Source organism: Balaenoptera acutorostrata, chromosome 1 (genome assembly GCF_949987535.1).
Source record: "Balaenoptera acutorostrata chromosome 1, mBalAcu1.1, whole genome shotgun sequence".
NCBI classification, from domain to species: domain Eukaryota; kingdom Metazoa; phylum Chordata; class Mammalia; order Artiodactyla; family Balaenopteridae; genus Balaenoptera; species Balaenoptera acutorostrata.
Window position 1 is genome coordinate 87,260,005 of NC_080064.1, and position 27,306 is coordinate 87,287,310.

Sequence of the window (27,306 nt, forward strand, 5' to 3'; positions counted from 1 at the left end):
TTTAAAGTATTATTTGGGGGCTTGTAAAATATGAAATCGTCAAAATATGGATTATGTGTGGCTGAAGAGCTACTCGGTGAATAACCTCCTGCTCCATTTGTGAATCTTTCTCTTTCTTATAGAAAAAGATCTCTTATGATTGCTGCAGCCAGACGCAGCCATAATTCTACTCTGCTTTTCTTTTTCAGGGCTGTTTGGCTGGGAGTACGCGGTACATGAGTACCTGTTCAGCCAAAATCTATAGGCTAAACAGTATTTCCTCAATGGAGAAGTGAAAATTTATTAGAAGAGGCCAGGGAGTTTAGTGCTTCATGATTGGGTGATTAGCAATGAAATTACAATTAGTACGTACAAAGGTACTACTAAAAGTTTCTTGGTGGTAGCTGTACCGTATTAGGCTGTTAATAATGCAAAAAACAACAAAGTGGAGTTAGAGAATGGATGCCTATGAGTACTGTGAGTTTCTCCAGTAGGCTTCAAAACATTAAAACTAAAACAGCAATTATTGCAAAGAGCTCTTAAAACTCAACGATGAAAAAGCAAACAAACTAATTAAAAAATGGGCAAAGAGCTAAAAAGATGCTTCACCAAAGGAGATATACAGATGACATAGAAGCATATGAAAAGATGTTCAACATCATTTGTCATTAGGGAATTGCAAAAACTACTCAGTGTCTGGCATTCAAGAAGAATCTGTTTGGTTTAATTGCTTCATGTGTTTCTAAATGGTATTTTTCCTTTACCCAGTTCCCAAATAGATTTTTTTTTAACATCTTCATTGGAGTATAATTGCTTTACATTGTTGTGTTAGTTTCTGCTGTATAACAGAGTGAATCAGCTATACGTATACATATATCCCCATACCCCCTCCCTCTTGTGTCTCCCTCCCACCCTCCCTATCCTACCCCTCTAGGTGATCACAAAGCACTGACCTGATATCCCTGTGCTATGCAGCTGCTTCCCACTAGCTTTCTAGTTTGCATTTGGTAGTGTGTATATGTCAGTGCCACTCTCTCACTTCGTCTCAGCTTACCCTTTCCCCTCCCTGTGTCCTCAAATCCATTCTCTACGTCTGCGTCTTTATTCCTGTCCTGCCCCTAGGTTCATCAGAATCATTTTTTTTTTTGGATTCCATATATATGTGTAGCATATGGTATTTGCTTTTCTCTTTCTGACTTACTTCACTCTGTCTGACAGTCTCTAGGTCCATCCACCTCACTACAAATAACTCAACTTTGTTTCTTTTTATGGCTGAGTAATATTCATTGTATATATGTGCCACATCTTCTTTATCCATTCATCTGTTGAGGGACACTTAGGTTGCTTCCATGTCCTGGCTACTGTAAATAGTGCTCCAGTGAACATTGTGGTACCTGACACTTGTTGAATTATGGTTTTCTCTGGGTATATACCCAGTAGTGGGATTGCTGAGTCATATGGTAGTTCTATTTTTAGTTTTTTAAAGAATCTCCATACTATTCTCCATAGTGGCTGTATCACTTTACATTCCCACCAACAGTGCAAGAGGGTTCCCTTTTCTCCACACCCTCTCCAGCATTTATTGTTTGTAGACTTTTTGATGATGGCTATTCTGACCACTGTGAAGTGATACCTCATTGTAGTTTTAAATTTATTTATTTATTTATTTATTTTTGGTTGTGTTGGGTCTTTGTTTCTGTGCGAGGACTTTCTCTACTTGCGGCGAGCGGGGGCCACTCTTCATTGCGGTGCGTGGGCCTCTCACTGTCGCAGTCTCTCTTATTGTGGAGCACAGGCTCCAGATGCGCAGGCTCAGCAGTTGTGGCTCATGGGCCCAGTTGCTCCACGGCATGTGGGATCTTCCCAGACCAGGGCTCGAACCCGTGTCCCCTGCATTGGCAGGCAGATTCTCAACCACTGCAGCACCAGGGAAGCCCCTCATTGTAGTTTTGATTTGCATTTCTCTAATGGTTAGTGATATTGAGCATCCTTTCATGTGTTTGTTGTCAATCTGTATATCTTCTTTGGAGAAAAGTCTATTTAGGTCTTCTGCCCATTTTTGGATTGGGCTGTTTGTTTTTTTGATATTGAGCTGCATGAGCTGCTTGCAAATTTTGGAGATTAATCCTTTGTCAGTTCCTTCATTTGCAAATATTTTCTCCAATTCTGAGGGTTGTCTTTTTATCTTGCTTATGGTTTCCTTTGCTGTGCAAAAGTTTTTAAGTTTCATTAGGTCCCCTTAGTTTATTTTTATTTCCATTTCTCTAGAGGTGGGTCAAAAAGGACCTTATTATGATTTATGTCAAAGAATATTCTTCCTATGTTTTCCTCTAAGAGTTTTATAATGTCCTGTCTTACATTTAGGTCTTTTATCCATTTTGAGTTTATTTTTGTGTATGGTGTTAGGGAGTGTTCTAATTCAATTCTTTTACATGTAGCTGTCCAGTTTTCCCAGCACCACTTATTGAAGAGGCTGTCTTTTCTCCATTGTATATTCTTTCCTCCTTTATCAAAGATAAGGTGACCATATGTGCGTGGGTTTATCTCTGGGTTTTCTATCGTGTTCCATTGATCTATATTTCGGTTTTTGTGCCATTACCATACTGTCTTGATTACTATAGCTTTGTAGTATAGTCTGAAGTCAGGGAGCCTGATTCCTCCAGCTCCGTTTTTCTTTCTCATGATTGCTCTGGCTATTCGGGGTCTTTTGTGTTTCCATACAAACTGTGAAACTTTTTGTTCTAGTTATGTGAAAAATGCCATTGGTAGTTTGATAGGGATTGCATTGAATCTGTAGATTGCTTTGGGTAGTATAGTCATTTTCATAATGTTGATTTTTCCCATCCAAGAACATGGTACATCTCTCCATCTGTGTGTATCATCTTTAATTTCTTTCTTCAGTGTCATAGTTTTCTGCATACAGGTTTTTTTTCTCCTTATGTAGGTTTATTCCTAGGTATTTTATTCTTTTTGTTGCAATGGTAAATGGGAGTGTGTCCTTAATTTCTCTTTCAGATTTTTCATCATTAGTATATAAGAATGCAAGAGATTTCTGTGCATTAATTTTGTATCCTGCTACTTTACCAAATTCATTGATTAGGTCTAGTAGTTTTCTGGTAGCATCTTTAGGATTCTCTATATATAGTATCATATCATCTGCAAAAAGTGACAGTTTTACTTCTTTTCTGATTTGGATTCCTTTTATTTCTTTTTCTTCTCTGATTGCTGTGGCTAAAACTTCCAAAACTATGTTGAATATTAGTGGTGAGAGTGGGCAACCTTATCTTGTTCCTGATCTTAGTGGACATGGTTTCAATTTTTCACCATTGAGAACGACGTTGGCTGTGCGTTTGTCAGATATGGCCTTTATTATGTTGAGGTAAGTTCCCTCTATGCCTACTTTCTGGAGAGTTTTTATCATGAATGGGTGTTGAATTTTGTCAAGAGCTTTTTCTGCATCTATTGAGATGATCATATGGTTTTTCTCCTTCAGTTTTTTAATATGGTGTATCACATTGATTTGCGTATATTGAAGAATCCTTGCATTCCTGAGATAAACCCCGCCTGATCATGGTGTATGATCCTTTTAATGTGCTGCTGGATTCTGTTTGCTGTATTTTGTTGAGTATTTTTGCACCTATGTTCATCAGTAATATTGGCCTGTAGTTTTCTTTTTTTGTGACATCTTTGTCTGGTTTTGGTATCAGGGTGATGGTGGCCTTGTAGAATGAGTTTGAGAGTGTTCGTCCCTCTGCTATGTTTTGGAAGAATTTGAGAAAGATAGGTGTTAGCTCTTCTCTAAATGTTTGATAGAACTCACCTGTGAAGCCATTTGGTCCTGGGCTTTTGTTTGTTGGAAGATTTTTTTTAAAATTTATTTATTTTTGGCTGTGCTGGGTCTTCGTTTCTGTGTGAGGGCTTTCTCTAGTTGCGGCAAGCGGAGGCCACTCTTCATCGCGGTGCGTGGGCCTCTCACTATCACGGCCTCTGTTGTTGTGGAGCACAGGCTCCAGACGCGCAGGCTCAGTAGTTGTGGCTCACGGGCCTAGTTGCTCCGCGGCATGTGGGATCTTTCCAGACCAGGGCTCGAACCCGTGTCCCCTGCATTGACAGGCAGATTCTCAACCACTGCGCCACCAGGGAAGCCCTGTTGGAAGACTTTTAATCACAGTTTCAATTTTAGTGCTTGTGATTGGTCTGTTCGTATTTTCTATTTCTTCCTGGTTCAGTCTTGGAAGGTTGTGCTTTTCTAAGAATTTTTCCATTTCTTCCAGGTTTTCCATTTTTTTTTCCTTATAGTTGCTTGTAGTAATCTCTCATTATCCTTTGTATTTCTGCAGTGTCAGTTGTTACTTCTCCTTTTTCATTTCTAATTCTGTTGATTTGAGTCTTTTCCCTTTTTTTCTTGATGAGTCTGTGTAATGGTTTATCAATTTTGTTTATCTTCTCAAATAACCAGCTTTTAGTTTTATTGATCTTTGCTATCATTTCCTTCATTTCTTTTTCATTTATTTCTGATCTGATCTTTATGATTTATTTCCTTCTGCTAACTTTGGGGTTTTTTTGTTCTTCTTTCTCTCATTGCTTTAGGTGTAAGGTTAGGTTGTTTATTTGAGGTGTTTCTTGTTTCTTTAGGTAGGATTGTATTGCTATAAACTTCCCTCTTAGAACTGCTTTTGCTGCATCCCATAGGTTTTGGGCCGTCGTGTTTTCGTTGTCATTTCTTTCTAGGTATTTTTTGATTTCCTCTTTGATTTCTTCAGTGATCTCTTGGTTATTTAGTAGCATATTGTTTAGCCTCCATGTGTTTGTATTTTTTACAGATTTTTTCCTGTAATTGATGTCTAGTCTCATAGCACTGTGGTCAGAAAAGATACTTGATACGATTTCCACTTTCTGAAATTTACCAAGGTTTGATTTGTTACCCAAGATATGATCTATCCTGGAGAATGTTCCCTGAGCACTTGAGAAGAAAGTGTATTCTGTTGTTTTTGGATGGAATGTCCTATAAATATCAGTTAAGCAGTCCATCTTGTTTAATGTGTCATTTAAACCTTGTGTTTCCTTATTTATTATCATTTTGGTTGGTCTGTCCATTGGTGAAAGTGGGGTGTTAAAGTCGCCTACTATTATTGTGTTATTGTCCATTTCCCCTTTTATGGCTGTTAGCATTTGCCTTATTTATTGAGGTGCTTCTATGTTGAGTGCTTAGATCTTTACAATTGCTGTATCTTCTTCTTGGATTGATCCCTTGATCATTATGTAGTGTCCTTCTTTGTCTCTTGTAATAATCTTTATTTTAAAGTCTATTTTGTCTGATATGAGAATTGCTGCTCCAGCTTTCTTTTGATTTCCAGTTGCATGGAATATCTTTTTCCATCCCCTCACTTTCAGTCTGTATGTGTCCCTAGGTCTGAAGTGTGTCTCTTATAGATAGCATATATATGGTCTTGTTTTTGTTTGCCTTCAGCCAGTCTGTGTCTTTTGGTTAGGGCATTTAATCCATTTACGTTCAAGGTTATTATGATATATATGTTCCTATTACCATTTATTAATTGTTTTGGGTTTGTTTTTGTAGGTCCTTTCCTTCTCTTGTGTTTCTTGCCTAGAGAAGTTCCTTTAACATTTGTTATAAAGCTGGTTTGGTGGTGCTGAATTCTCTTAACTTTTGCTTGTCCGTAAAGGTTTTAATTTCTCCATCGAATCCGAATGAGATCCTTGCTGGGTAGAGTAATCTTGGTTGTATTTTTTTCCCTTTCATCACTTTAAATATGTCCTGCCACTCCCTTCTGGCTTGCAGAGTTTCTGCTGAAACATCAGCTGCTAACCTTACGGGGATTCCCTTGTGTGTTATTTGTTGCTTTTCCCTTGCTGCTTTTAATATTTTTTCATTGTATTTAATTTTTGATAGTTTGATTAATATGCATTTTTGGATGTTTCTCCTTTGATTTATTCTGTATGGGACCCTCTGCGCTTTCTGGACTTAATTATTTCCTTTCCCATATTAGGAAAGTTTTCAACTATAGTCTCTTCAAATATTTTCTCATCCCTTTCTTTTTCTCTTCTTTTTCTGGGACCCCTGTAATTCGAATGTTGGTATGTTTAATGTTGTCCCAGCAGTCTCTGTGACTGTCCTCAATTATTTTCATTCTTTTTTCTTTATTCAGCTCTGCGGCAGTTATTTCCAGTATTTTATCTTCCAGGTCACTTATCTGTTCTTCTGCCTCAGTTATTCTGCTATTAATTCCTTCTAGAGAATTTTAAATTTCATTTATTATGTTGTTCATCATTATTTGTTTGCTATTTAGTTCTTCTGGGTCCTTGTTAAACATTTCTTTTATTTTCTCCATTCTAGTTCCAAGATTTTGGATCACCTTTACTATCATTACTCTGAATTCTTTTTCAGGTAGACTGCCTATTACCTCTTCATTTGTTTTCTCTGGTTGGTTTTTACCTTGCTCCTTCATCTGCTGCATATTTCTCTTTCTTCTCACTTTGCTTAACTTACTGTGTTTGGGGTCTCCTTTTTGCAGGCTGCAGGTTCATAGTTCCCATTGTTTTTGGTGTCTGCCCCCAGTGAGTAAGGTAGGTTTAGTGGGTTGTGTAGGATTAATGCTGGAGGGGACTGGTGCCTTTTTTCTGGTGGATGAGGCTGTATCTTGTCTTTCTTGTGAGGAGAACTGAGTCTGATGGTGTGTTTTGGGTTGTCTGTGAACTTATTATGATTTTAGGCAGCCTCTCTGCTAATGGGTGGGGTTGTTTTCCTGTCTTGCTAGTTGTTTGGCATGGTGTGTCCAGCACTGGATGTCACTGCTCGTTGAGTGGAGTTAGGTCTGAACGCTGAGACAGAGATCTCCATGAGAGCTCTCGCTGATTGATATTATGTGGGGCCAGGAGGTCTCTGATGGTCCAGTGTCCTGAACTCAGCTCTCCCACCTCAGAGGCTCCAGCCTGACACCCAGCCGGAGCACCAAGACCCTGTCAGCCACACAGCTTAATTTAAAAATTACTTTATTGGGACTTCCCTGGTGGTCCAGTGATTAGGAATCCATGCTTCCACTGCAGGGGTCACGGGCTCAATCCCTCGTCAGGGAACTTCTAGTGTTTGAGGGTCTCCTGCAGAGGCTGGGGCGGCTGTGCCTCACCACAGGGACAAGGCCACTGGCAGCAGAAGTTCTGGTTCTGGGAAGTACTCCTTTGCGTGAGCCCTCCGAGAGTCTGCCATTAGCCCCACCAAGGAGCCTCCCAAGTGGATTTTAAGTTCCCCAAGTGATAACATTATTGTACCTTTTTTTTGAGATGTAAATGTGTTACAGAATACTCCACACATCATAGGTATGTGGTAAGTGTTGGCTTAAAGTATATCTCTTGTGGAAAACATATAGTTTCTTTTATTCAGTCTGAAAATCTCTGACTTAGGTCGAATTGTTTAGTTCACTTACATTTAATATAATTATTAATATGGTTGAGTTTAAGTTTATCACCTTTGCTTTCTATCTCCTTTATTTTTTCTCTTCTTGCCTTTTTGTATAAATTGAATATTTTTTGTATTCTATTTCCTTTCTCTTTTTACTTTTTAACCAGTGACTGCTCTAAGCATTACAGTATGCATTCTTAACTCACTACAGTGTGACTAAAATGAACATTACACCAGTTACCCTAAAATATAAATATCTAACAATAATATATTCCATTTACTCTCATCCATTGTGTTAGAGTTCTCATATTGTTGTTGAACCCATGTTTGTGTGACCTATGTACAGTGAGGCCAAACAATCCGAAATGTCAGAGTTTGGAGCAGAGAAAGGTTTATTGCAAGGGCCAAGCAAGGAGAATAGGCAGCTCATGCTTAGAAAGCTAGGGAATGTCTAGGAGGCTGAAAGCCTTTTTCCTACAAACAAGAAACGTGGGTACACAGAAACCCACAGCTTACTGAAACTCTGTTTACCTTGTTTTTTGTCTTTCTTTACCATGATTTTCAGATCAGGTAATTTCTTAATCTGTCTTAAAAATCAGTAATCATTTCTGCATTGTCTAATATGCTACTGAGCCTGTCCATTGATTTTGTTTTTCATTTCAGATATTGTATTTTCAATTCCAGAATTTCCACTCAATTCTTTTTCATAGTTTCCATTTCTCTGCTTACATTACTGAACTGTTTACTCATATGGCTATCTTTAATTTTAAGACCTTGAACATATTTTTAAAGTAGTTTTAAAGCCCTTGTTTAGTCATTTCATTGTCTGAGTTATCTTCTGAGTCTATTTTTATTGGTTATTTTTTTTTCTTTGATTTGAGGGACATTTCCCTGTTTCTTCATATGTCTAGCAAGTTTTAAATGCATATTGGTCATTTTTAATGATATATCAGAATGAGGCTGAATCACGCTATTTTCCTTTAAATGCCATTTAGTTTTGTTCTGGCAGGCAGTTAAATTACCATTGGGTATCCTTGATCTCATCAGGCTTAGTTTTATGCTTTGTCAGTTTTATGCTTTGGGTCTGTTTTTTTCTTAGACTTAGGACATGACACTTGCTCTAGGGTACAGCTCTTTATCCTAAGTCATAGTCTTATCATATGTCAGCTGAATGCCAGAAGTGCCCAGTGAGATTTCATCACTCTGGATGGTCCTAAACTATATTTTTTTCTATCCCGTATCTCCATTTAGCTCTTAGTTTCATAACAGCCACTCTGTAGTCTTGTGTTAGCTCTCAGCTAAGAACCCTCAGTCCTCAGTCAATGACATGAGAGAAACCCTCAATCAGACTTCTGAGGCTTCTTTTTACAAAGCATCTACCTCTCTGATACCTTGTCCTGCAAATTCTAGTCATTTCAGTAGCCCTGAAGTGTAATCTCTGCCGGCTCAGCTCAGCAAGACCACTCTCTCAACATGGGCATTATCTTCTTACACTGAGATTTGAAAAGTGCTCCCAGGTGGAAAATCTGACCACTCACATGCGTGGGCAAATCTTAAAAGTGCATTGTAAATGACACTATGCTTTAACGGTGAAAGGTCAATGAAATGCAAACTTCTGATAAAAATGCCACCACCAGTCATGTTTAATGTTCTCTTCATTGTGAAATGGTATAAGTTTTAGGTTTGATAAATTAGTTTTGCTCTCTTGGTGCTGGCATGGGATCATAAGTCACAGGTAGATAAAATTGAACACAGGTAATAAAGTTCTGTGCCTTTGGTAAGGTAAACTTAATAGAGAAATTTTGAAAAGTTAAATAAGAGCCCGAAAATAGAAACCCAAGGAAATGTAAAAAAGTTAGAAATATTAGAAATAATAATAAACCTTGCACATAATTTCCTATCAAACTATCCAACTCAGCTGTTGATGAGCTGAGTATCATTAAGTTAACTGAAAACTAAAACATAATAATACTTAGTTTTTAAAAATAGTTTTATCATCTGATCATGATCAGAAATACTATGGGGATTTCTGTGGGTTTTACATAGAGGTAGAAGAACTATTACCACAAAATGAGTTTGAGATGGAAATATTGGGAGACAAAAAATATTTATTTGTAATTGCACCCCAAGAGTTCTGTTTACTCCATATAAAAATTATATAAGAAATCAGTAATGTACTTTTATTAGAGGTAGTAGCAGTAGTGTTACCGAACTCAGGTTCGGCTGCTTGCCACTCAAAAGCCAATACTTGAGAGGCAAGTGTTGGTTGGAAGAAGAAATGTTGCTTTATTTAGGAGGCCAGCAACCTGGGGAGAAGGTGGATTCATGTCCAAAAAGCAGCTCCAAAGATTCTGCTAGACCATGAAAGTTTTTAAAGGGGGAATCATTTGGGGAGGGGAATCAGAGTCTTCATTATCTTCCACTGTGTGCAAACTTTCATCTGATTGGTTGGTGGTGAGGTAACAGGGCTGTGTTCCAGGAATCTTGTGTTCAGCCTGAAGTTACTGTTCACCACCTGGGTGGGGGCCTTAGTTTCTGCAGAGGAGCTCAAAGGCATTGTTATGTATATTCCTTGAGGAGGAAGCAGGACCCTGCCCAAGGCCTGCACTGTTGTTTCTTGACTGCTCCTCCTTTGTTTCTGCATTCCTTCCCTTCCCTGATAAGCAACTGTTTGAATATGCCCTTTGGAACTCAGGGAAGGTCAAGGAGGCTGACTAAATGAAGTCTATTTCCTACACACAAGAAATGGGGGACACAGAAAATATTTCTGCCTGGGAGGGCCCCACAGGGTCCCGCTCTGTTTCAGTAGTGGTAATAGTAGTAGTAATAATAGTAGTATTCGATGAACCTGGTTGATATTCCTAAGGAGGAGATTAAAGAATGAACTTCTGATTTAATAAATAAATAAATAAATAAAAATATTGACGCGTTTTTCAAATAAAGTGATCTTTTACTTAGTTTCTTTCTTGTAATACTCAATGATGCCCTCACTAATTCTAATGTTTATAAAATAGTACAGATTTACTCTTGATATTACCATAAGTATTTGAAACTGACACAGAAAGGACTGCTCAATCTCACCTATTGCAGGAACTGTGACTGCATATATTTTTTAAGTTCCCAACCTACTTTCACATTCACCTTCCAACAACTGTATGTAAATTAGGAATTTCTCCTTCTGAGGTTCCTCCCTCTCCACCCCATAATGAAATCTATTATTTGACCACAATACTTTTTCTAATGGAAACCAGTGGCCATTCATAACTGTTAAGTGTTTATGCTCAGGTTGGGACCCTTTTCCATGTAAATGCCTACTGATCATTACAGTTCATATGTAACTAACCAGTTGCTAGTAAACAAAGAAATTCATACTCTCAAAGTCCTCTGCTTTTAAATAGTTGTAAATTTATGGATTAGGGAAGTTCTATTTAGTAGAATCAAGATCTGCCAACTTTTTTTTTTTTAAGTTTTATTGAAGCATAGTTGATTTACAATGTTGTGTTATTTTCTGCTGTACAACAAAGTGATTCAGTTATACATATATATATTCTTTTCCATATTCTTTTCCATTATGATTTATCACAGGACATTGAATATAGTTCCCTGTCTATACAGTAGGACCTTGTTGTTTATCCATCCTGTATATAATAGTTTGCATGTGCAATTCCTATTCCTTCCCTCCCCCACCCCCTCTCCTCCTTGGCAACCACAAGTCTGTTCTCTATGTCTGTGAGTCTGTTTCTGTTTTATAGATATGCTCATTTGTGCTGTATTTTAGATTCTACATATAAGTGATATCATATGGTATTTGTCAAGATCTGCCAACTTTAATAATATTTTTTCATCAGGAAAATAGGGCCAAAGATGGTATAAGGAAACTATACATAAAAGTTTCACATTATATTAAAATATCAACAGAAGTAAGTAATTGAGAAATCTCAAGCAAGCTATATTGTTACAAATGGTTAAAAGCACAGAAAAATGTTTTCTTTTTATTATTACTATTTTTTTTAATGATGGAAAACACTACATCTATACAGTGTACCTTCATTAGGGTTTAAAAACACAGGAAACTATAGACTTTAGTGCCTCCTTTATTTCTTCTTCCTTCTGGATATTTTTTTCAATTGTTAGTCTCTGCAAAGTTCATCAGATGAAAATACCTAGTAAGAACATATAAGTATTCATTAGATATCTGGAGGAGTAAATACAAAGAAATAAGTTTTCAATGAATACAAATTAGGAAATGTTACTTTTGCTTTCCTTACCTTACTGTAAGGAAACCACACCATGGAACAAATTTTAAATGCTATTTATCTTCATGTATCAACTCCAAATGAAAAATAAAAAAAAAAAATTCAATCTGACAGATAGGTGTGATCAGTAATGATAGTAAAATACTTTGATTTTAACTTCACATTAAAAAATACACTTTTTACTTGATGTATCCTTTAGCCTTCTGTTACTTAGTACTCCATGTTAAAACAGGAACTGTGCAAGCAATTTCAGTGGATACAGGAGTATGCTGTGCTTTTATTATATTTGGCATGGTTTCTGCATTCATAACTGAAACCTTTGCTAGTATTTCCATGCATTATGTCATCTAAAGTGCTCAGTTTTCTTCCTATTCCATATCCCATGTTTTGCTGCTTTTTCTAGTTATTTCACAAGAAAACAAACATCAACTTTGCCTTTGCCTCGGAAGCCAGAGAGCATAACTCTTGGAGTCAAATGCCTGATCTACAACCTAGCATTGGGATATTCATGTTACATCTTTTAATCTCAGTTTTCATGTCTATAAAATGGTGTATAATAATTATTAACTCTGGGAATTGTGTAAATATGCAATTGATAATGGGTATTTATATAAAACATTCAATGCAGTGTATGGCACATGATGAGTTATTTCTTCTTTTTCATAAACTTCTCAAAGGCTGTTGAACCTCTTCACTATTCCACATGTTCTACACCCATAACGTCCTTGAGAAATAGGTAGTTTTTATTTACATGAAAAGCATGTCAAAATGTCCAACTCCAATAATCATAAACATCAATTTGTCATATAATATAAACTGCTTTGCTCATCAATACACAGTAAGACAGCATCCTTTCAAGTTTGTGGTAGAAGTGAGATTTAAACTTCCAAATTGTGATTTAACAATTTAATACATATGTATATTTAAAATATACATTTACACAGGCAAAACTGACATCCACTGGGCAGCATTTAATAACACTATTTTGAGTAAGACATCTAGGATATTCAGATCTTTACAAGCCCAAAGAGCTAAACTGTAACTTCCAAATGGAATTTTTTTACTGCCATTGATTTACATGGTTATAAAGCTAGCAAGAAAAAAGCTATGTTTGCTTCACCAAAGTAAACCAAAATTATGACTTCAAATATCTTCAAGAATATTTTAAACTGGATATTATACTTGAATGTTATTTTTTTATGTCATAAATGTAGACACTGCCAATAATAATTGATCTGCTGGGTTCATTTTACACTGTTCTACTTTAAGTATCACAGTAAATTTTGTCTCATTTTGTTTTCTATTTAATAAATTTAAAATATTTATTTTTACTTAATTTTGTTTAATGATATTTAAACAATATCATTCATAAAACTTCAACATGTCACTCTTCTAAGTGTTATTGCAGGTATACAGATGAGTATGATGTAGTCCCTACATGCAAGGAAGCATGCGAATCATTAGGGGAGATAGATGTACCCAATGTGTACAAATAAAAAAATGGGGCCGGGAGGCAAGTGGACTTCTTATCTCCAAGATTTGTTACTTTTTACCATACCCAACAGATAATTCCTTGGATTACTGAGGTCATCTTTATAAAATATAAAGCATCTTGCTGCTTTGGTCTTTATTTTTTCTCCTGCTTCAGCCTTAATGAACAATCAGTGTTATTCCAAAATAAGCAATCTGTTAGAAAATGTGAGTTGTAGAATCCATATACTTATCAAACTAAGTACATGGATGTATAATTTCTCTCAGGTACAATACATTTTAACTTTTTTTTTGCTGCCTTCGCTTTCTTTTCTGGCACATAAGATGCATATTTTAGATAAAATAAATTCATTTTTCTTCAGAAAGAGCTCATATTTAAAACTAAGCTTAAACAAAGCATAATGACCTAGCTCTAAAATTCTATATTTCTTTGCCAGTAGAAACTTCTCTCCCAATGATCAAATCCAAAACAGCCTGTGACAGTATCATGAAATTCAGTAAAAGGGACCCAGAGGAACTTCAGTTTTAAAAAAAGAATATTGTTTGTCTTATCATGTAGTATATGACATTTGAAAAAAATACATGTATGCTTGATAATGAAGACAAGATTCTCTTCCCTCAAAGACCAAGAAATTATGTAGTCACATTCCATCTCTGTGCAGACAGCTCTTCACTTGTTTGATTAAGGGCAATGTTACCCGTAAATTCTACAGCTTTATTCCACATCTTTAAGAGCATATGATGATAAATTTAAGTTGAGCACTCCATATTTCTCCCAAAGAGTTCTTTGATTTAGTTGGACTCTTGGAACTTGCTTTATTGGATAGGGGTCTTCAACTTCTTTTATTCAGAGAAATATATTTTTAAAAAATTTATACTTATGGCAAAATTCCTTGACTTGTACCTTATTCAAGACAAGAGAATACTCATTCTTAACATGGATGCTAAAATGATCCATTTTGTATGTATGAGAATAGGAAAAAACTATCAAGGATAACTGCTTTTAGTCCAGATCTTAGTAAGTTAGAGGGCAAAGCACATCAGAGATATGGCTTTGTTAATTATATAATATGTGTAATATATAAATATAATATACATATATACCTACATATATATGTATCCCCCCCCACCAAGATCAATTTTAAAGTGATTATTCTCATACCTTGAGTCAGATAGCAGATACAAGTCAGTGAAGTTTACCAATATTGTATTTTTAAAAATAACGACACAGTTAATTATAATAATCTGAGCTGCACTTGATCAATATTTCCCCTCCAAATTGCTGCTTTAGATAAGAGCAGCCATAGGTAGTAGTAGTAGGTCAAGAATTTAGGGATTCTGAGTCTTGGCTGAAAATTTTTCTAATCCATCGCGAACAACAGTCTGAAAGAAACTTTAAGATTATGTATTGTTTACCATGATCTCTCCAGCATTTAGCAAAGTAATCTGTTATGCATGGCATTTATAAATGCTTTAAAACCTTGTCTGATTAAATGCTCCACAATGCTTGGTGATAAATACATCTCCTGTTCTCAGAATTCCCAGATGGTGATAATTAAAGGCCCATAAGCATAGCTGTAGTCCTCTTCCGAGGTCCTGCCATGAGAACCCAAACGTGCAGGACTGGTTTCCCCCACAGAGCAGGCTGAACCCTAAGAATATTAGGGCCAACAAACCATTTAATTCAAGACAGGCTGATTTGAGGACACAGAGAAAGATCTTGTACTCCAAATCTTGTCTCTTGATTCCTAATAAATGTGGTTTTGATTTGGGATCCAAAAAGTACTGTTCCCAGGTATGCCCAAGAATATTAAAAGAAGCATGTTGCAAAGTGGAACCTGGCATACTGAACCCCTTTCTGCAGGAATTTTGAACTTCTGTAGAATTTTCACACTGCATGTACTTCCTTGGTGATAATGGAACAGCAGTGCATACATTTATTCACACCTGTGGAAAGCATATGGGGAGCATGGAGCAGTGTATGGCTTTTAAAGTCTGCTCAGCTGAGATTCATGTTCATTCTTGCTCTGTCTCTTGTTACTCTGTATTCCCACCTGTAAAATGACATGAGGCTTTGTGTCTCACAAAACTGTTGTGAGGATCAACAGAGATGTTTGCAATGGCCTACAGTGCAGAGGGAATAAGGGTAATGCCATTTATACCTTTTGTCCATGGGACATATTTGAAAAGAGCATACATAGTGTAGGAAGTCCCACTGAATTTTTTTTTTTCTCTCAAAGGATAAAAAAGGAAAAAAAAAAAGCAAGAACCCACATCTTTGTCTGGAAATTATCTTAAAAGCTATATCCTTTTGATGTCAGTGGTAATGGAAGATAGGTGGCCTAATGTGACATTCTGTCACTGGAAGCATAAAGATTACTCTATTGTAGAAATTTAAGGAAATTAAGCTGCCACATTCTTACTTGTGATACTTGTTTGTAAGAGTATTGTTCCAGAGCAGTTGTTTTTCAAATAGGGTCCTTTGAAACCTGTGTCAGAATCATCTGGGGTGCTTTTTAAAAATGTAGATTCAGGGTCTAACCCCAAACTGACTGAATTGAAACATAGAGCGTTTCAATTCATAGCTTCCCCCAGGGAACTGCATGTTAAACACTCCCCCTAGGTGGTACATGTGTACTCTAAATCTGAAAAATCACTACCTAGAGTAGCAGTCTCCAAATATTTGATCAGCCTTCCAATTAGTAAACTTATGACATCTCCCCACACATGTGGTTTATATTCTATTCACTGTCAATTATGGACATTGTGAAACACACAAAAATTTGGAAACCATATTAAAGGTTGAAAATATAATTGGAAATCAAATATTTTATTTCTTTCTTTATATTGGTCTTATAAACTGTCTGGGATGCAAGAATTATACTTTGTACCTCTGGCCCAAAGGATATATTGACTTCAAATGTGGAGGATAACAAGCTTTAGGGGATGTACAACTCCAACTCTGTGAATTATTTCTTTGAAAAATCTCTATTGCAAAATAACAATATAAGCCCTGCCTCTCATCCAATTTTAACAAAGCTAACCTTTTGCCAAATTTACTTCAGAATTTTTTAAATAATGAAAAACCTAGGGAACATTTAAAATCCTCTCTGTGTCCCTCCCTGTCCCTTGTTCCTTCCCTTTTACTCCAGATAACTATTATTCTGAAATATAAGTGTATGATTCTCATTCATGATTTTATACTGTAACTGCATAGATATATATCCACAAACAGTTCTCTTTCTTCCTCCTCCTCTCTCTGCAAGAGAATTGTTATATGTGATTTATCATTATGTAAGTACTTATTTAGTTCAGTATTGTGATCTTAAGGTTTATCCATGTTGATATACATATTTATTTTAACTACTGTAATATTTCATTGTATGAATGTATGTATCATTGTGCATCTGTGAAAAAGCTTTTCTTGAGTTATACATACAACCAGAATTTCTGGCTTATACATTTAGTGGATCTACAATTTCATATTTTCAGATGTCTTGCTATGTCAGTCATAAAGGTATAAAAAATTATGTCCTGCTTTGAATTGTATTTAACTCATGATTAGTGGGATAGCCATATTTTCATGTTTGTGGCCATTTGTTTCCATTTTCTGTGAATTGCCTACTTATTTTGTTTGTTCCTTTTCTACTGGGTTCTTTGGCTTTTCCTTATTGATTTGTAGATGTTTTTATATATTTTGGATATGAACCTTTGGTTTATAGATGCTGCAAATACTTTCTCTCAATGAGTCACTTGACTGTTGCACAGAAGTTTAAAATTTTTAATGTAATTTATAATTTTTTCTTTTGTGGTTCAGGATTTTTGAATCATCAAAACCATGATGTCATTAAGATATTCTCCTCTACTTTCTTCTTCTAAATGTTTAGTGCTGATTTTGAAATGGAGGTAATTGGTTCATCTACAATTTTTGTAAAAGGTACTTTTTAATTTCCATGAAGTACATTTGTTATTATTACTTTTTCTGAACAGTTTTATGAGATTTGGCAGATACGTATACTTTTGTAGCCACCACCACAGTCAAGGTACAGAACAGTTCCATCACCCCGACAGTTCCCTCATGTCACCCTTATGAAGTCAAGTTCTCCACCCACTCCTAAATCCTAGCAACAGCTGATCTGTTCTTTCTTCCTCTAGTTTTTAATTTTTCCAGAAAGTCATAGAAATGGAATTATATGTTGATTGATTTCTTCTACTTTTTGTTTCAACCATGTTGAGATTCAGCCACACTGTTGAATGTATCAATAATTCGTTCTTTTTGTTGCTGAAGTATTCGGTTGTATGGATGTGCCTTACTTTGTTTATCCATTAACCCAGTGAAAGACATTTAGGTTGTTTCCACTTTGGGGTGATAATGAATATGTTGCTATAAACATTTCTTGACAGGTTGTTGTGTGAACATACGTTTTCATTTCTCTAGAGCAAATATCAGGGATAAGTGTTTGTTTTACTTTAAAAGAATTTGCCAAAGTGTTTTCCACTGTGGCTGTTTTCATTCTGCAATGCATGAGAATTCCAGTCACTCCGCATCCTTCTCAGCGCTAGACATAGTTTATTTTTTACTATTAGCCATTTAAATTGGATTGTAGTGATATCTCATTCTGGTCTAAATTCACATTTTCTCAATGATTAATGATTTTGAGCTTCTTTTCATGTGCTTGTTTGCCATCCATATATCTTCTTTGGGGAAATGTATACTCAACTATTTGCATATTTTGTTGAAGAGTTGTTTTCTTATTGCTGAGTTTCAAAAGTTCTTTGTATATTCTATATCTAAGTCACTTGTTAGATAAATGTTTGTAAATATTTTCTCCCGGTCTATATCTTTTTACTTTGGAAGAATCCTTTTGAAGTTATTTTGTAGACTGACCTTCTTTTTGGATTTTCCTGATGATTTTATGATTAAATTCAGGTTATACATTTGGAGCAAGAACGTCACAGATGTGATCCTGTGCTCATCCCTATGCATTGTATCAGGTGATATATGATGTAGTTAGGTCTCATTATTGTGATGATCTCTTTTTTAAAAGTCTGCTTGACTTACCAGATTCTGATATTACTACATTAAAATGTATCATATTTTTGTCAGTTCTTCTTGTTATTCTGTCAGTCTTTGAGGTAGACATTTTGAGGCTGTTTTTATGACATGATAATTAGATCTCCTGGGTGGATTTCTCTTTTCTTGTGTGTTATATCCATTTTTATTGCTATGATGGTTTTCGGCTTTAAATTATATTTTAATATTGCTAATAATAATTAACATTTAATTATTCCCTACTCACCTCTTTTTGACTTTCTAAGTGGTTTTTAGCTCAATTTTGATGTTTTGAAATTATTTTAGACTTTCTCTTTTAAAAAATGCATTCATATTTATTGTAAAGATTAGCATATTTAGACTTATTTCTACCATCTTATTTTATACTTTCTTCTTGGTATTATTTCCTTTCCCTTCCTTTTCCTTCTTCTTTTGCATTAAGAAATTTTAAAATTCCTTTTTATTTCTTCTGCTGGTTGGCAGGATTTGTATTCGATTTATATTTTAGGGTAGGTTTCCCTTAATTGTTTTTACATTCATGATTATATACAAACACTTCTAACAAAGCCTAAATTTATTCAGTACTTCTCTCTTCCTCCCAAACATGTTGCAGAAATCTTAGTACACTTTCACTTCCCTTTAACATCTCACCCAATACCACATGCACACGTATATATGCATCCATATTGTATTGTTATCTAGAACAATGGTTTTACAATTTTTAAAATATACTTAATAAAGTGTTTCATTTAAAAATCAATAGTTAATTACATCTTGAAACACATTTTTAGTAATTTATCCATTCACTGTTGTTTTTAGTATCTCTTCCTTTCTTCAGGATGCAATTTTCTTTCATTATGTGTAACTTTAATAGTTCCAAATTGGTGTGCTTCAACGAACTGGGTGTTACTGATCTCAGTCGTCAAGATGGTCCAGTGTCTCTGAAAGTAACCAGGTGTTACCAGCTGAGGGTAGCCTAGTTTGTTTACCCCCATGGAACATACAATTATTTTGATGTTCTAAGCAAGCCATCATGTGAAAAAGTTTGGGAAATACCACTCCAACAGCTCTTTCAGTGAGAATCTGTAACTTACACTCTTGTTGTCTTTGAGTATCTGAAAAGTCTTCATAACCCAGTTTTAAAATTTGAGGCTAACAGTTATTTTTCTCCATCACTTTAATAATATTAATTTATTACCTATTGCTGCTGATGATACATATTCTGTCAGATTATGTCTGAAAAATTAGTCATAATCTACCTTTTCCCTCTGATAGCTTTTGAGATTATTTCTTCATCCTTGATGTTTTAGGTATAGTTTTATTTTCATTTATCTTGCCAGGACACTTTGAATTTTAGGACTGATGTTTCCTTTCTTTTTTCAGTTTGGAAAAATTCTCACCATTAGCTTTTCAAATTATGTGTCTCCATCACTTTCTTTAAAAATCCAGAACTCTTATTAGAAACTCCTCTATCCTTCATGTCTCTTAACTGCTCTTTCATTTTGTTGTTCTTTTTAATCCCTTTGTAACTCTCTGCTACATTCTGGATGAAGACTTCAGTGGTATCATCCACTTCACCTGTTCTCTCCTCATCTGTCTGCCCCTGTATCCAGGCTACATTTTATCCCATCTTTTTAGATTTTGATCCCTTCACAGTGGCTATATATTAAATTCAAAATTTCTATTTGTCTATTTATTTTTGTATTGTGATAGTCAGAATTCTAAGATAGCCCTCAGTGACTCATGTCCTTATATAAGCCCTTCCCCTTGAGTGTAAGTGAGACCTGTAACTCTCTTCTAACCAACAGAATATGGCAAAGGTGATGGAATATTATTCCCATTATGTTTCCCTAAATGGCAAAGTTGGAGAGATTTTGCAAATGCAATCGAAGTCTCCAATCTTCTGACTTTACAGTAATTGAAAGGGAGATTATACTGGGCCTGTCCTAAACAGTCGAGCCATTTAAAAAAGGGTTCAGAGGTCAGAGATGGGAGCAGCAGAGATGCTCTCCTCATGGCCTTGAAGAAGCAAGTGGCCATGATTTCTATAGCCACAAGGAAATGAATTTTGCCAACAACCACATGAACTTTGAAGAGGCTCTCAAGACTCAGATGAGACCATAGCCCTGGACAACACTTTGATTTCAGTCTGGGAGACCCTGAGCAGAGGATGTAGATAAGCTGCACCTGGCCTTCTGACCCACAGATACTGTGGGGTGATAAATGTATGTTGTGTTTAGCCATAAGGTTGTGGTAATCTGTTACTCAGAAATAGGAAACTAATATATATATTATTACATATATTTATCAATTTGTATTTCATTTACTTTTCTGATTTCAGGATTTCTTGTTTCTTTTTCAAATGTTATTCTTGCATTTATTTCTTTGTTTTACTCATTCATTTAAAACACTTTGTAACTCTGTTATATTATTTTTATTTCCTCCAGTCTGCATTAAATTTTGAGTTAATTTTGTTGACTCAAAGTTCTTTCTAAGAACTCTATTTTTTGTTCATGTAATTATGGGTTTTAGGCTCATTTAAATAGGAAATTCTCTTTCTCTTTACTTCTCACTACCCTCTTTCTCTAAATCTCACTCTCCTGTACCTATTGCTTTGACCTGCCTCTCATAGGGCCACTGGTTCAGAAGGTGGCCTCATGTCACCAGTCTTTAAGCCAGTAAGAGTATTTTTTTAGGTTCTGTCGTGAGGATATTTCTGGCAACATGTTCATGGAATATCTAACCCAGGACGCAGAATTTTTTTAGATTTCTTTCTAGAACAAAGAGGCTCCTTCACAGCCACTGGTTTTAAGCAGTAAGCCTGTTCTGTCTCCTAACGTAAGGCACTTTGAGTACTCATTGTCCCTCAGAAACTTCCAGCCCTAGGTCTTTTTCTGAATCAAAAGCTCATCTGGCTTGCAGCTTCAGCTCTGCTCACCTCTCTATCCCATTTTGGAATCTCAGTTGTACTTATATTATTTTGGAGTCCAATTATGTTTTTTCTCTTTTAATTACAAATATTTACAATTGCCATCTAGGTATATAAAGGAGTACAAAATGTAAACTTGAAATTTTATTTATTTTGCAGAAAAAAAACTACAGAAAGGTTCATAACATGTTATTTTATCAGATATATAAATGCTGTCCCACGTATGCAATATTCAAACCAGCATTTACATATTAATAGGTACTCACCCTTTTTAGATACTTATCACATTTCTTTTGTCATTTTCTGAGTACTATCTGTTCCTTTTGTACATGAGAAGAGCCATGGGTTCCTGGCATCTATTTTATTTAATGAACCCTCCTCAATGGCCAGGATTGCTTGGATTAGTGGTTGGTATGTAGGTAAATCCAGAAGTGTTTCCCTGAGAATTTGAAATTGAGAGGGAGAGTGGAAGATAGAGAAGGAGAGGTCAGTTGCTTTTCATGTGGCTTACCTACGTGAGGCAAACTCAGATCAAGTTTAGTACCGCATGAAAGGAGAAGTAGAAGCTCTTTTGCAAAAAGACTGAAGACGCACAGAGAGAAACAGAGTTAGAGATGGTCAGAGGGCTTTCCAGTTCCTTATTTCTAACATTTCCTACATCTGTGTTTCAAGAAAAACCTACATATTCTTTACAATAAATGTATCTCTTGGGATGCTCTATTGAGTTTCTTTTACTACAAGTAAAATGAGTCCTAACTCACTGAAGTGTCACTTTATTGTTCACTTGGTTAAGCTGGGTTTGTGCTTCCCAGAATCTCCTTCCCTTATGGGTTGGAGTTGGCTAAAAGTGGTACTTGCATGAGATTTGGGTGGTAGAAGGAGAATGGTGTCCAGGGCTCTCTGAAGGTTGTGATGGTCAATTGTGGTAACAGACTGAGTGAAGACAAGCTGGTTGGTTCCAGCTTGTCTATAAACTCTCCTCTGCTTCAGATCCAGCTCTCTTGCCAACTGTTGATCTTGCCAACTGCCTTACTGACCAGTAGGGCTCATAACCTCAGGCTCATCGCCAGATACTTTCCAGACTCTTCCATCAGCTTCCCCTACTTAGTTCTACTTAGATGACTAAGCATGCTTGGTTTCTCAGATTGACTGGTTTGTGACTTGTCTGATTTCTTAATTCTCCCTTTCAGACATTCATTTCCCCACTGCTCCCACAGTTAACAGAAGGCCTAATTCCTATGATAAGTCTTTTGTCCCACAGTTTGTAGTCATTTCGCTTCTCTGATTGAACTATGACTGATATACAAATGTAATTGTCATGTCAAAACGTGGCCTCAGAGGTGTGATTTCCAGCCAATTTTCTTGTCACTTAAGGACTAGTTCCCATGCCTTCTATATTACTCCTTTCAGAAGTTTTCTGCTCTAATAAAAACTTTTCATTATAAATATTGTTAAATACAATGTAACATTTGAAATCAAAATATATGTTTACATAATATGTACTGAGCACTAACTATGTGCTGGGCAAAGTTCTAGTACTGGGTATGCAAGAGTAATCAAGATAAAAATGTCCCTGATTTTATAGATCTTTGCATTCTATTTGGAGGTGGGGAGACACAAGGGACAAATAAATAATATAATTTCAACTAGCTGTTGTACTATGAAGGAAGATATGAGATTGAATAACCATCAGTGACAGTTTCTTTAGCCTGAGTGGTTAAAGAAAGCCACTTTGAGAAGTCTTTCAAATAGAGAAACCAAATGCCATGGAAGACTTGTATGGAGATAATTGGGAGAGAGTATTCCAGGCAGATGGAAACAGCAAGCGCAAAGGCCTAAGTGGAGAAAGAACTTAGCAAGTTCTAGAAAAGGATGAAATGAGTGGTAGAATATGAGATCAGAGAGACGGGTAGGGATGAAATGTTTGGCTTTATCGGCCACAGAAAAAGTTTGAACTTTATTCTAAGTACAATGAAATGCCAGTGCCGAATTTAAGTTTGTCATGGTGTGTTTTCTGTTTTAAATCTCACTCTGGTAACTGGGTGAAGGATGGATGGTAAGGGGGCAAGAATGAAAGCAGAGGGACTACTTTAACTAGTATGAGGGAGAAGCAGGGCTCAAGGGGTGTAATCATGTAACATCTTTCTTGTTTTCTCTCCCTGTCCTTTTATTATTTATTTTGGTAAGAGAAGTTCTTCCCCTCACCTTCATTGTAAATTTGAGTCAGTGTCTTTTCTAATTACTTTTAGATAACAAATGTTAGAGTCATTTTAAGTTACTTCAGAAATTATAATGTACCTTCCCATAGAATAATCAGCACTTCAGTTTTCGTTCAAAGCTCAAGCCTGCTGTAGGCGGCAAGCCTATGTTCTGGGCAGGGATTGTGATTGGTTTCTTTTTCACCTTCCACTCTGTGGTTTCTGTGTCCTGGGAAGGGAGTTGGAGGGAGGAATGAAAGATGAGAGGATCTGGGACAGGAAAGTTCTGACTTGCCTGGCACCATCACTCTCTGTGTCTAAGTGAATGTTTAGAGCTTATCCTGGAGTACTTTTATGGATTAATCAGAGAACTCAGCTCTACCCCCCCCAGCTCTGTGGACTGTTCACTTACATTCTCATTGACAACTGATGCTCTCTTTGCCTCTTCTTTCAGTTCCTTCTGGAGTCCCTTTGAATGGTTTTCTGTGGCATGCTATGTGTCAACCTGACATTGGCTCTCTTAGAGTACGTGGACATCATTTGGTACACAAGAAACATTTAGGCATAATTGCCCTGCAAAACTCTAGAACATTCTGACCAATTTAACCACCTCTCCTTTACTCCTTTCTCTCCGCTTTTGAACATTCCAGTCAGGAGTCAGACATCACTTGATTGTTTGCTCTTCACTGACACAAACCAATTGTCTTCCCATAGCCCCCAGAACACCCAGTTTTATATCTCATGTCAAATATTCCACCTGCTACCAACCCTTTTGCAGTCTAACACAACACATGAGTCATTCCTCACTTGTTCTGTGAAGCCTAATGAGTGGTTAAGAATATAATTAGCGATCTAGACAGCTTGGGATCAAATATGAGTTTGACTGATTAGTTGTGTGACCTTCGGTGAATTACTTAAGTCGTTTGCAGCCAAATTTCTTAGCTTGAAAACGATGATAATAATAGTAGCTCACAGAGCTGTGTGAGGTTTAAAAGAGTCAGTATTTGTGTAGATTCATGTCTGGCTCACTGTAAGCACTCAATAGCTGTTGCCTGTTACTCCCTGAACATTTCAGATCACTGTATCTCTTTCTGTCTCTCTCTCCAACACTACTCTGCTCTGAGTTCTTGATCTAAGAGAATTTGAATATATTATTTTAGTGCCTTGGCTTCTCTCTTCTTTAATAACCTCTTCTTCAGTGGAATTGCCTTCTATCTTACCTCAGGAATTTTCTCACTTATATCCTAGAGTTGTCATTAAAACAGGTATAAACCCACCATAATCTCAAGTTTAATTATCTCACTCTCTGATTACAGCCAACCCTGACTGCTTCTCCTCAGATGTCTTACAGTCAGTTCTCAACACAACAGTGGGAGTGATCCTGGTAAACTCTATGGCATGATGACCAATTTGAGGGAAATTTAAAAACAAAATAGAACTAAAATACTAGATGTCAATAACATGGGATAGAAGTGATAGGAATTAAAACATTCTAAGTTTCTGCTATTAGATAACAACTAATTAAATCCATGTCTGAGAAGTTATGGGGGAGGGGTTTTCTATGTCATGAAGCAATGTTCAGTGAAACTAATTCCCTAGTATAAATTTTCAGTAAACCTGATGAAAGTGCTATATGCTAATTAGTCTTAAAATGGAAAGAGAATTTTTAAACTTAATTAACACTATGTTGTTTTCTATGGCCTGTTGACAGAGACCAACTTGTGTTGGAAACTTTAAGAATACTACATTTACTGTATATGTTAAGTGTGGTCTTTTCCATTGTGAGCTCATATTTTCCACTGGAAGGGTCTATTGGAAATAAGATTTTCTTCTAATAAGAAAATATTGTGAGTGAGGAAAGAAGGAAACTTAAATTTAGATTGCCTAGGCCCAGAGGGAAAAAGTAAGCATTCTTTTAATAAGTACATGAGGAGTCCTTTTATAAAGTTATAACTGTCAGTATTCTTGGTCATACGGTAAGTACTTAATGATATCCATTTCAGCTGTGTTGGAAATATAACAATCACGTACGATATGTGAAAGCAATATGAAAATTATCTAACTATGGTAGTTACTACCTATGGAGAAGAACGTTTCCATTCCATCACTGGTGGGGCAATTGGGATCTCCTGCATACTTCACTGCACTTTCATGTGCTACAGCTCAAGGTTCTATTAATCCCTTTGCCACTGTGTGCATTTGAGTTTCAGGAAAGAGGCAAACAGGGTATGAAACTAATGTAGGCAGCAGCCACACTACTCAAGAAGAAATTCAGGTGATTCCTATCTCTTCTCAGCCTCCTTGATTTCTCTACCCCTTCCCTGAAGCCCAGCTTCAGTAACTGAGGTAGAGCTTCATATATGAAGCATTCTTAAATGGAAAGGTCAAGAGTCTTGACTTCCCTCAGCTGTAATATGGGACATCATAGTATTTTCAGTCAACTTGTTCAGTGTTTAATCATTTGCATCATTCATGTAGGGCTTCTGTGTGGCCAATAATTTCTTAGCTTTTATACTAGTCAATGCTTAATCAGCATTATAGGGTTTTTACTTTTTTTAGTTTTAACCATTTGACTCTAAGGGAATAGGATTGTGTCCATAAGTCACACACTCACAGGAATCTTATCCTTCCATGGCATACTTTAAGTAGAAGTTTCTATTAATGGAATGTTCCCAATTCAGAATCCCCTATCAAGAAAGGTGCTTTTATTTTCTTTTTTCAATTTTCAGTTATTAAAAATGTTAAAATAATAAATTCCCCCAAAACTTTCAGTTTAGTCTAAATGCTTGATCTTGCTAAGTTTTGACAGGTTGCAAATTGTTTAAATCAAGTTCTTGAATTCCCTATTAGTTGGATTGACTTAGAGCAGGAGCTGGATCTTCTTCTCTTTGCTGACATGGTCACATGTGTGATGGGGATTAGTATGCACTTCAGTAATAATACCTTAGCTTACAATTTTACAAGCTTGCCAGCTCAACATTTCCCTTGCTTATCACTACTCTTACAACACAAAGGAGTAAATTGAATAAAAGTATTGGCACTGTGAGAAGCAAACCGTGTATCAAAAATAGTTACTGGAATACATACAGACTCAGTGGAAGAGAGGAGAGATTATGCCCACCTGCTAAAATTTACTCATGCCATCATATTTTTACTGGGTGTGTCTAATTGTCACTTTGAATCATTAAGAAAGTGCAAAGGTTAGGGAATGGCGTTCATGCAACTTCCCTTTGGCATCCATGCAACTTTCCTTTGGCCAATTTTTGAGGCATGTAAATATTTTGCTTCCTTGAGAAACAGCAGAAAATTTCCAATTTGCATATTCTCAGCTTCTTTGTTATCTACTGCACCGAAATCTCTCTATATTTTTTGAATGATTTGCTACATAGATTAAAGTGAAATCACTAGGAGAGGCACAGTATATACTGTAATAGAATGAACAAATATAGCCGTGAACACTGGGCAAGGACTCTTGGCAGCTCTTTCCTGAAAGCTGTGGGGGACCTGCTGTGCAGAGCCCTAAGGCATTCTGACAGTGAAAAAGCACACTGATAAATAATGTTTAAAAACATTTAATTAATAACTAAGGCCACAGTATGTATCCCTTCTAGCTCAGACAAGAGAGTTTTTTTTTTCTTTACTCTGCAGTATTAGCAACTTTCCAAGAGGTAATATACAAAAGATATTGGAAAATACCAGTCTCTATTTAATTAGTGTTTTTAAATAGAAATACCTTATCAGCATTCCAAAATGAATTTTGGGGAGATAAAATGGCAACTCACCTCATCATAATAATGATGATAGTAGCAGTAACAATATGATACAACTGCATGGGAAGACCGTAGAGTGTCCAAAAGCTCAGACTCACGAGTCATGGAGATCTAGGGTCAAATATACCTCTGCCAATGAATGACCTTAAGAAAACTATGTAACCCCCATGCTTCTCTGTAAAATAGGGATACTTATCGGACCAATACACACTG